Source organism: Choloepus didactylus (genome assembly GCF_015220235.1).
Source record: "Choloepus didactylus isolate mChoDid1 chromosome 25 unlocalized genomic scaffold, mChoDid1.pri SUPER_25_unloc2, whole genome shotgun sequence".
NCBI classification, from domain to species: domain Eukaryota; kingdom Metazoa; phylum Chordata; class Mammalia; order Pilosa; family Megalonychidae; genus Choloepus; species Choloepus didactylus.
Window position 1 is genome coordinate 2,220,176 of NW_023637607.1, and position 12,233 is coordinate 2,232,408.

A 12,233-nucleotide genomic window follows, 5' to 3' on the forward strand; every position below is an offset into this window, starting at 1 on the left:
AGGACCACACTCCACTTTGTCTAGTTTATGGATGGATGAGTGGAAAAATAGGAGAAGGAAACAAACAGACAAAGGTACCCAGTGTTCTTTTTTACTTCTTTTCAGTTTAATTATTCTTGTTATTTTTGTTGTGTGCTAATGAAGGTGTCAGGGATTGATTTAGGTGATGAATGTACAACTATGTAATGGCACTGTGAACAATCAAATGTACAATTTGTTTTGTAAAAAAAAATAGCCAAATCATTTGATTACAACAGATCATCCTAGCTTGTATATAAAATTTTTAAATAAATTTCAAAATATATAAATCAGTAAAATGAAAAAAAAAATTATGCCCTGGAAAAAAAATAAAAATAAATAAATAAATAAAGAACAATGAACAGTTCTAAAAAAAAAAAAGCTAATGAAGATGAAAATGTTTTCATGTGATTTTCAGCTATTTGTATCTCCTCTCTTTTCATATCTATTCCCATTTTATATTTGGGCTGTTTGTACTATTGTCATTGAGTTGTGGGATTTCTTTATATATGGAAGATACCAGTCTTTTGTCAGAAACATGATTTCCAAATATTTTTTCCCATTGAGTTGGCTGACTCTTCACTTTTTTGATAAATTCCTTTGAGATACAGATGCTTTTACTTTTGAGGAGTTACCTTTTATCTATATTTCTTCCATTTCTTGTGCTTTGGTTGTAACATATAAGAAGCAACTCCCTAATACAAGGTCATAAGAAAATTCCCTACAATATCTTCTAGGATAGACTGATGTGTTTAATCCACTCTGAGTTAAATTTTATGTAGCGTGTGGGGTAGGTGTCCTCTTCCATTCTTTTGGATATGGGTATCCAGCTCTCGTACCCCATTTGTTGAATAGACTTTTATGTCAGATTGTAGTGGTTTTGGATGCCTTATCAAAGTCAAACAGATCTGGAAGTCTATTTCCAAATTCTCAATTTAATTCCACTGAACAATATGTCTATCTTTGTGACAATACCATGCAGTTTTGAATACTGTAACTTTATAGTAGTCTTCAAAGTCAGAAATTGTCTTCATGCATTGTTTTCCTTTAATGGAATGTTTTTAGCAATTTGGGGCATTGTTCCCTTCCAAATAAATTTGACAAGTAGCTTTCTCAAGTCTGCAAAATAGGTTGTTGGAATTTTGATTCAAATTTCATTGAATCTGCAGATGAGTTTGTGTAGGACTGACACCTTAATGACGTTTAGCCTTCCTATCCTTGAACATGGAATACTTGAAACTGAAAGGAAAACAGGGATTAAGGGACCAAAAAAATTCCTAAAACCTGCAGGGCAAACTCCATTATATTTCAAAGTCTGAAAGGTATTCATAAAATATCATTGCATCCTTGGGGCTTGAGAGATTGGGAGTCCAACCCTTTCCAAGGGGTTTTGTGGCAGCCCTTTTCTCTCCAAATGCTGGGGTGAGTGCTCCAACACAGCCACACATTGGAGAGACCACCTTCTTCTTGGCCCCACCATCCTCAAATATCAGGGTGCAACTCAGACTCTGTCTCTCCAGGGCAAAGTCTCTCCACTCTCTGAACAATGAGGTGGTATCAAGGCTCTCCCCAATCCCTGGGCAATGTTCTCCACCCTCTCTGGGGCTGGGGTTTGCAGCATTCTTCCTGAGCATTGAGGTGGAAAGTCTACCCTCAACTTCCAGGGCAAACTCACCCTTCCCATGTACATGGATCACTTCACTCTCTCTGCCAAGATTGCTTGACTCCTGACCTCAATTTCCATGATTCTCTCTTTGAAAAAAAACAAGTCCTTCAATTTGTTCCTTGTCTGTCCCCTCCAGTCCAGACCAGCAGTGGCTTCTTCTCTACAAAGTCTGCAAAAATTTTTAAGGCTTGGCAGGCAGTTTGCAGGGGTCAAAACCCTCAGATCGTAGGACTTTCCAGAAATTCTTTCTGGATAACTCCATCTCGAATCCTGGCTTGTACTTAAATGGTGGTCGTGTTCCATGTTTTGTTAAATCCTCAGGTGAGGCTGTAACTTCTGGGGTCTCACTTTTTGGAAGCCCAGAATTTTCAATCAGTTTCTGGTTTCTTTGAACCCAATAGTTCAGTTTTAAGTTAATCTCTCTCCTCTTGCATTTTACTACAAGCTGCAAGGAGAAGCCAGGACACATTTTTGATATTTAGTGAAGAAATCTCTTCAGCTAAGTATCTCAGCTTCTTGTTCCAAATTCTGCCTTCCACCTGATGTCAGGACTCAATTTTGCCAAATTCTCTGCTGCTTTAAAACAAGGATCACCTTTCAACTCCCTGGAACAAAAATGACATGATCTTTCCATAAAGAAAATACTTTCAGAGGGTTCAGTTTGCAATGACATGTTCATCATTTCTGCTCAAGGCCTCATCAGCAGTATCTTTAGAGTCCATATTTCCACAGTCTCTTCAAAGTAGTCTAGGTCTTTCTATCAAGTGCCTCACAATTCTTCCAGAATCCTCCCCTTATCTATTTAAGAAGCCATTCCAATATGTTTGGTATTTGCAAACACAGCAGCACCCCACTCATGGGACCAAAATCTGCTCTGTTTTGCTACTGCTGCCATCATGCAAAATACCAGAAATGGAATTGACTTTTATAAAGGGGGTTCATTTGGTTAAAGTTGCAGTCTTAGAAGCATAAAGTATCCAAGGTAAGGCATCAACAATTGAGTACCTTCACTGAAGGATGGCCAATGGTGTCCAGGAAACCTCTGTTAGCTGAGAAGGTACATGGCTGGCATTTACTCTGGAGTTCTGGTTTTAAAATGGCCTTCTCAAAAATGTCAGTGTCATCTTCCAATGGCCATCTTCAAAATGTGTCTCTCAGTTGTAGCAAGCATCTGGGTCTGTGTGGCCCTTTCTAAAGTACTGCAGTAACCAATCAAGACCAACACTGAATGGGCAGGGCCACACCTCCATGGAAATTATCTAATCAGAGTTATCACCTACAGTTGGGTGGACCACATATCCATGGAAACAGCCTAATCCAAAGGCTCCAACTTAATCAACACTAGCACCTCTGCCCCTACAAGGTTGTATGAAAGATAATGGCATTTGGGGTGACATAATACATCCAAACTGACACAGTTGCCTTGCTCATTATTTTGTTTATTTGGGTCTTCTCTATTTTTGATATAGTCTAGCTAGGGCTTGTTGATCTTGTTGATCTACTCAAAGAACCAACTTTTGGTTTCATTTATTCTCTCTATTGTTTTTTTTTGTTCCATATGTCATTTATTTCTGCTTTAATCCTTATTTCTTTTATTCTTCTTGGTTTAGGGTTAGTTTGCTGTTGATTTTCTAGTTTCTTCAGTTGTTCCACTAGTTCTTTGATTTTAGCTCTTTTTTCCTTTTAATGTATGCAATTAAAGCTATAAATTTCCCCCTCAATACCACCTTCAGTGTACCCATATGTTTTGATGTCTTCTGCTCCCATTTTCATTTATTTCTATATATTTAGCAATTTCTCTTGATATTTCCTATTTAACCCACTGATTTTTTAGGAGTGTGTTGTTTAACCTCCCAATATTTTTGAATGTTCTAAACTTTGTTGGTTATTGACTTCTAATTGTATTCCATTGTGATCAGGAACGTGCTTTGAATAATTTCAATCTTTTTAAGTTTATTGAGGCTTGTTTTATGGCCTGTGAGCACTAGAGAAAATGTGTATCCTTTCATACAGCACATTGTTTAGGTTTTGAATTTCCTTATTGTTCCTCTTGTCTGGCTGATATATCTATAGGACAGAGTGATGTATTGAAGTCTCCCACAATTATTGTGGAAACATCTATTGCTTCCTTCAGTTTTGCCAATGTTGTCTCATATAGCTTGGAGCCACTTGATTGGATGCATAGACATTTATGATTGTTATTTCTTCTTCTTGAATTGTCCATTAGTGTATAGTGACCTTTTTGTCTCTTATGACATCCATGCATTTAAAGTCTATTTTATCTGAGATTGATATTGCTACTCCTTCTTTCTTTTTGCTGTAGCTTGCATGAAATATTTTTTCCATCCTTTCACTTTCCATTTCCTTGTGTCTCTGGGTCTAAGATGAATCTCTTGTAAGCAACATATTGATAGTACATAGTTTTAAATCCATTCTTCCAATCTATATCTTTTAATTGGGGAATTTAATCCATTCACATCACATGTTATTACTGGGAAGGTAGTTCTCGAATCAGCCATCATAACCTTTGGTTTTTGTTTTTCAGATATATTTTTCCCATTCTCTCTTTATTTCCTTTAAAGTACCCTTGCTATAACTCTTTAGTCCTGAGCCCTTCTCCAAACCTTGCTTTCCTTTTTTTTCTCTGGCAGTAGGGGTCTCTTTAGTATTTCTTGTAGGGCAGGTCTCTTGTAGCAAATTCTCCCAGCATTTGTTTGTCTGTGAAGGTTTTAAGCTCTCCCTCAAATTTGATGGAGAGCTTTGCTGGGTAAAGTCTTCTTGGTTGGCAATTGTTCTCTTTCAGAATTTTTAATGTCAAACCTTTGCTGTCTTGCCTCATGGTGGCCACTGAGTAGTAACTACTTAGTTTTATATTGTTTCCCTTGTATGTGGTGAATTGATTCTCTCTTGCTGCTTTCAGAACTCGCTCCTTCTTTTCAACATTTGACAATCTGATCAGAACATGTCTCCAAGTGGGTTTATTTGGACTTTTTCTTTTTGGAGTTCATTAAGTATCTATGATATGCATATTTTTTGTCATTTAGAAGGGTTGGGAACTTTTCCCCAACAATGTCTTTGAATTCTCTTCCTAGACCTTTACTCTTCTCTTTTCCTTCTGGATCACTTATGATTCTTATATTTATGTGCATCACATGTCCATCACATCCCTGAGATCCATTTCAAATTTGTTGATTCTACTCTCCATTCATTCTTTTTGCTTTCACTCTCCAAATCACTGTTTTCAAATTTGCTTATACTTTCCTCTACTTCTTATAATATGCTGCTATGTGTTTCCAGAATCCTTTTAATTTGATCAACAGTTTCTTTTATTTCCATAAGCTCTTCTATTTTTTATTTACTCTTGCAGATTCTACTTTATGCTCTTCTAGGTTCTTCTTGATGTCCTTTATGTCCTGAGCCATTGATATTTGTGTCTGTGATCAATTGTTCCAAGTTTTTGTCTCCTCTGGTTTTTGGATTCAGGCATTTGGGTTATCCATATCCTGTTGTTTCTTCATAGGCTTGAAAATTTTCTGTTATTTTTGACCTCTTGTCATTTGTTTATTTTGATAGGGTTCTTTTAGGATATGCATTCTTATTTTAAGAATCATCTATAATTTGACAGAGCTTGATGGAAAGCACTTCCCCTTACCTACAAGCAGATGGCACTCCTAAGCCACTTCTTACCCTCAAGCCACTTTTCCCCAAATTCATGTATGCAGCAAGTGGGGGTCCAAACCTTGTGGAGGTCCAATCATTGCACAAATTTTCTCTGTGCAGTTGGGACCACCAGCCCTGAGGGTGGGGGTGTTCCCTGTGCAGTTATGCAGGGAAGATGGCTTTAATTTCCAGTATTCCCCTCTGTTCCTGGGGCTGTGGCTGGAATACCCTGGAGCTGTAGCATTCATCTAACCCTTCAGCTCAGATTCCCTACAGTCCCTCCCTGCCATGGGCCCACAATTCCCTGGGATTGGTGTAGGGCTCTGGGCACTTCCATGGGACACCCATGCTTCTAAGATGTGGAGTCTGCATCCTTCTGTGGAGAAGGATTGTGCACCATCACCAGGGAACAGAATCCCTAAGGAAGCTCTCGGCTGCAGCATTGTGAAGGGTAATCTCCTAGCTTACTTAAAAATGGATGTGGAAACTACCAACTTCTGCAGTCCTCCAACTGCTGCAGTTGCCCATTACTGGTTCAGAGACTGTTAGCTGTGGCTGTGTAAAGAACTATCACCTACACCAGATACTGAGGCAGGTGCCCAGGGTGTGGAAGACACTCCCCACCCTGCTCAACTGCAACTCTTTTTGCCCAATCCCCTGCTGATTTCTGGGTTTTTAAACTATCCCTGCCTAAATTTTGCTCTGTCTCTCCTAACCCACCATCTTGGATTCCACCCACTCACTAAGTATTATCTTTCTTAAACTTAAATCCACCAGAGTGCACCTATACCAGACATGTCCTAAAACTCAGAGGCAACAGCCTCTTTTAGATCACCTATCAGATGCATACCCCTTCCCAATACTGTTAACACTCCTTTTTAATAAGAACAAGTTAGGGTTCTCACTGCCTAAACACCCCTGAAGATGGGGAAAGAGATTAAGTGAGAGGAAAGAGTAGCAACAAACAAGATAAGATTGAACAGAGGTCTATGAATACTGAAACTTTATATAATTATATATATTTTGGGATGCTTGGGTTTTGGAATTGCTGGAAGGAGGTAAATGACATGGTGGAACTGTAGCCTATAGCATCCTTTGGGATTTGCTGTATAGCTGCTTATTGAATTGTGCCTTGAAGTTCTTCACCTTTCTGTATAATCCTTGTATTGCATAATAAGGAAAGAACTGAAATTGTGGAACTGTGACCCATAACAAGTTTTTTTTGTTTGAGAATGTTCACATATCATACAATTATCCAAAAATCCAAAGTGTAAAATCAACTGCCCCTGGTACCATTATACAGCTGTACATCCATCACCACACTTTATTTTTGTTCAATTTTTAGAACATTTTCATTACTCCAGACAAGAAATAAAGTGAAAGAAGGAAAAAAAGAAAGAAAAGAAAAGGAAACTCAAATCTTCCCATATACCTAACCAACCTCCCTTCATTGTTGACTCATAGTATTGGTATAGTAAATTTGTTACTGTTTATGAAAGAATGTTGAAATACTACTAACTGTAGTATATAGCTTACAGTAGGTATACATTTTTCCCTATATGCCCTTCTGTTATTAACTTCTAGTTGTATTATCATACATATGTTCTAGTTCATGGAAGAGATTTCTAATATTTGTAGTTAATCATGGACATTGCCCACCATAGGATTCAGTTTTATACATTCCCATCTTTTGACCTCCAACTTTCCTTCTGGTGACATATATAACTCTGAGCTTCCCCTTTCCACCTTATTCATACACCATTCAGTACTGTTAGTTATTCTTACATCTTGCTACTGACACCTCTGCTCATTTCCAAACATTTAAGTTCCTCCTAGTTGAACATTCTGCTCCTACTAAGCAATCACTCTCCATTCTTTAGCCTCATTCTATATCTTGGTATCTTATATTTAATGTCTATGAGTTTACATATTATAATTAGCTCCAATCAGTGAGACCCTGCAATATTTGTCCTTATGTGTCTGGCTTATTTCATTCAGTATATTGTCCTCAAGTCTTCATCATTAACCCATTATTTTTTAAGATGGTTCATTAAAATGTCATACATTCCATCCTAAGTAAACAATTGATAGTTCCCTGTATACTCATGTACTTATATATTCACTACCCTCACCACTATCTAAATAAGTGCATCTACATTTCTTCTACAAGGCAGGAGGGAGAGTCAAAGAAGGTGGAGAAGCAAAAGAAAAACAAAAAAGAAAGGAAAAAAATGACAGCTAGGAAGCAGCAAAAGGAAAGATAACCTTAAATCAAAGTAGAATAGAGTCAGACAACACCACCATTGTTAAGCATCTCACACCCCTCCCCATCCCCTTTTTATCTGCATTTACCTTGGTATATCACCTTTGTTACATTAAAGGAAGCATAGTAAAATGATTCTGTTAATTACAGTCTCTAGTTTATGTTGATTGCATCCCTTCCCCAATGCCTCCCCATCTTTAACACCTTGCAAGGTTGACATTTGCTTATTCTCCCTCATGAAAGAACATATTTGTACATTTTATCACAATTGCTGAACACTCTAGATTTCACCAAATTACACACTCCCAGTCTTTATCTTTCCTCCTTTCTTCTGGTGTCTCACATGCTCCCAACCTTCCTCTTTCAACCATATTCATAGTTATCTTTGTTCAGTGTACTTACATTGCTGTGCTACCATCTCCCAAAATTGTGTTCCAAACTTCTCACTTCTGTCTTCTCCTATCACTCTGTAGTGCTCCCTTTAGTATTTCCTGTAGGGCAGGTGTCTTGTTCACAAAGTCTCTCATTGTCTATTTGTTGGAAAATATTTTGAGCTCTCCCTCATATTTGAAGAACAGTTTTGCTGGACATGGGATTCTTGGTTGGCAGTTTTTCTCTTTCAGTACCTTAACTATATCACAACACTTCCTTCTTGCCTCCATGGTTTCTGCTGAAAGATCCACACATAGTCTTATTAAGCTTCCTTTGTATGTGATGGATCACTTTTCTCTTGCTGCTTTCAGGATTCTCTCTTTGCCTTTGACATTTGATAATTCAATTATTAAGTGTCTTTGTATAGGCCTATTCAGATCTATTCTGTTTGGAGTCTGATGTGCTTCTTGGATCTGTAATTTTATGACTTTCATAAGAGATGGGAAGTTTTCATTGATTATTTCTTCTATTATTGCTTCTGCCCCTTTTCCCTTCTCTTCTCCTTCTGGGACACCAATGATATGTTCTTGCATTTCATTTCATCCTTAAGGAATCTAGAATTTTAGGTTACCAGGAGATATATTGGGGTTAGAGAACAGGGAGTTGATGGTTATATTGCACATTATTCAGATTGCACATGTTTGGAAATGGATGTTCGTGAAGGTAGCAGGTTATTTTGAGTATAATCCAGCACTGAACTGTATAGGATAATGTGGTTAAAAGAGGAAATTTTAAGATGTATATGATACCAGAGTAAAAACTGAAAGATAAAATACAGGGCTGAACAATACAGTGAACCCTATTGCATATGATAGACTAGTTAATAGTACAAGTATAAGAATGTTTTATGAATTGTAACAAATATGCAATACTAAACAAGGTGGTAATAATAGGGTTGATTATGGGAAAAATACTTAATATCAATAACTGACAACAGAACTATTTAATAATATTTTATCAATTCTAACTAAGGTAACTACTGTTTAAAAAAGTACAATTTGATGGCATACACTATGGTGGCATGGTGAGATTTGGAATTTAGTTACTCCTTTAGGGCAGCTGGTAGATAGCCAGAAACTGTCTGGAACAACTGTTTGGTGGGCTTCTGTGACTGATCACACATTGTGCACCAGTCTGGAATAGTTGGAACAGCTGAGATTGCAACAAACAGCTGTGAGTCTCACAGGCCATGGATGCTGGCACCCTTTCCCAACAGGCATGTTAGACCATCTTGGAGTTGATTCCCTGAGGGAGCCTCTGCTGGGAGCAAGGAGGGTGGCTTAACTGGGCTCTAATTGCAGAATTATGTAACAAATTCAGTGTTGAATAAAACCTGCTAGCACAGATAAACCAAGAACAAGCATGATAGGAAATGGGAGGTTATGAACCAGCAGAGGAGGTGCAGCTAACAAAAAACCAGAGGATTTTGGAGTTGGAGGAGCTCATAATACTGCAAAAAGTCTGGACCCCAAGGAAAAGGAACACAGAGTGCGGTACCAACTCCAGCTCTTGATTGGGGAAAAAGGGGTAGGAGTCCAACTCCGTAAATGGTGGATATTTTCTTTCTAATTTTCCTTTGTTTTCCTTTTTTTACTTTTTAATAGACCAGAGCTGCAGTCATTCTCAGGTTTCAGCACTGCCCAGGCAAAGGAAGAATTAAGGTATGTCTGAGAAAAACTACTGAGGTGAAGGAAATAATTCCCTAAAGGCTGTATCTTTAAGTAGTCTCTCCTGTGAGCAATGGAAGGTAGCTCAGCCAAACCCCAATTATGGTTTTAATCCCAGCTGAGGGGAAGCAGATTTAACAACAACAACAAAAAAAAACAGAGACTTTTGGAGTTGAATGATCTCAGAATACTGGAAAAGGGATGTGCCCCAAGAAAAGGGCCACATAGAGCCAGGTGCCAACTCTGGCTCTTGACTGGCAAACATTGGGGGCTGGGGACTGGCCCTGAGGGTATGTTCTTTTTTCCTTTATGTAAACTGTTCAAAGTAACTCATTAGAGAAAGTGTCAAGCATTTTCGATAGTCACCCTGACCCAGGTAAGTGTGTAGTTAAGATAGATCTGAGAGACAAAGTAAAGAGCCAAGTGAAGGAGTTAATTTTCTAAAGTACATATCATCCGCAAGAAAAGGAGGGTTGGGGCCCAGATCAAGTGGTAGCCCTCATTCAGAGAATTCAGTCCACAGTGGCTGCAAAAGAAAAAGAAAGATCTTATGCTTGCTTTACTTATGCTGATGGCAGGGACTTATGCTGATAATTAAAGGCACCATGCCTCTTATGCTTGTGAGGAACTGTGGGATGACAAGCACCAATTGCTGGGCAAGATAAGAAAGGCAAAGAGTCTAGAAGTCTCACAGGAAAGTCTGACAATAAGCAGAGTCATATCCACAGAGAAAATTAATACTGATTACACCATCGTCCTGAGCCCTGAACCTTTCTGTTCTGGGAAAACCTGATTGGTATCAAACATAACAGAGAAAACCCTCCTCAACAAATGTTTCCATTTAGGCAGGGCAAGATCCAGAAAAACAAGAGCTGAAAACTTCTGATCAATTAAACACTTTGCTGGATGTCTAGAATCAGATAAACTGAATGCCAAAGAATAGAAAACAAAGCAAACCAACAAGAAAACCATAGGTAAAGCAGGGAAACCTCCAGAATAAACTAATCATGGAACACAGATGCCCAAACACCAGCAAAAATTAGGAATCACCACTAGGAAAAACATAGATATGGCCCAGAATAAGCTAATATTTCAAATGAGATACAGGAGTTGAAACAATTAAAGATGTTCAAACAAACATGCAAATTCACATCAAAAATCACATCAATGACTTGAGGGAAGATATGGAAAAAGAGATGAAGAGTACAAAGAAGACATAGGGCAAACATAAAGAAGAACTTGAGAGTTTTAAAAAACAAATGGCAGAACTATGGGAATGAAAGACACAATAGAAGAGATGAAAAAGATATTGGATACCTACAACAGCAGAGTAGAAAAGGCAAAAGAAAGGATTAGTGAACTAGAGGACAGGATATCTGAGATCCTACACAACAAAGAACAGATAGGGAAAAGAATGGAAAAATTTTAGCATGTTCCCAGGGAATTGAATGACAAAATAAAGTGCATGAATATACATGGTATGGGTGTCTCAGAAGGACAAGAGAAGGGAAAAGGGGCAGAAAGCTAATGGAGGAAATAATCACTGAACTTTCCCAACTCTTGTGAAAGACATAGAATTAGAAATCTAAGCAATGCAGCAGACCTGAAACAGAATAGATCTGAATAAACATACTCCAAGGCACTTACTAATCAGATTGTCAAATGTCAAAAACAAAGACAGTTCTGAAATCAGCAAGAGAAAAGCAATCCATCACATACAAGGGAAGCTTGGTAAGATTATGTATGGATTTCTCAGCAGAAACAAAGAAGGCAGTGGTATGATATACTCAAAATACTGAAAGAGAAAAGCTGCATAGAAAGAATTCTATATCCATAAAACTGTCCTTCAAAAATGAGGGAGAATTTAAACTATTTTCAGAAAAAACAGACACCAAGAAAGTTTGTGAACAAGAGCCCTCCCTTACAATAAATACTAAAGGGAGTGGTACATGCTGACAGGAAAAGACAAGAGAGAGAGGTTTGGAGAGGAATGTAGAAGTGAACATCATCAGGAAATGTAAAAGGAGAGAGAAAAAATTAACATGAAATATAAAATCCAATAGACAAAATAGTAGAAGAAAGTACTGCCCTTACAGTAATAACATTAAAGGTTAGTGGATTAAACTCTCCAACAAAAAGACAGAGTGACAGAATAGATTAAAAAAAACCCATCAATATGCTGTCTACAAGAGGCTTACTTGAGACCTAAGGACAAGAAATGTTGAAACTGAAAAGTTGAAAAAGATATTTCATGAAATCTATATCCAGAAAAGAGCAGGGATAGCTATAGTAATATCAGACAAATTAGACTTCAAATGCAAAGCAATAAAAAGAGACAAAGAAGGACACTATTTATTAACAAAAGGGACAATTCAGCAAGAAGAAATAACTATCATATTTATGCACCAGCCATAGTGCCCCAAAACACAAACTGACAACACTGAAGGGAGTAAAACTCTACAATAAGAGTTGGAAATTTCAATACACCACTCTCATCAATAAATACAACATCTAGATAGAGGATCAA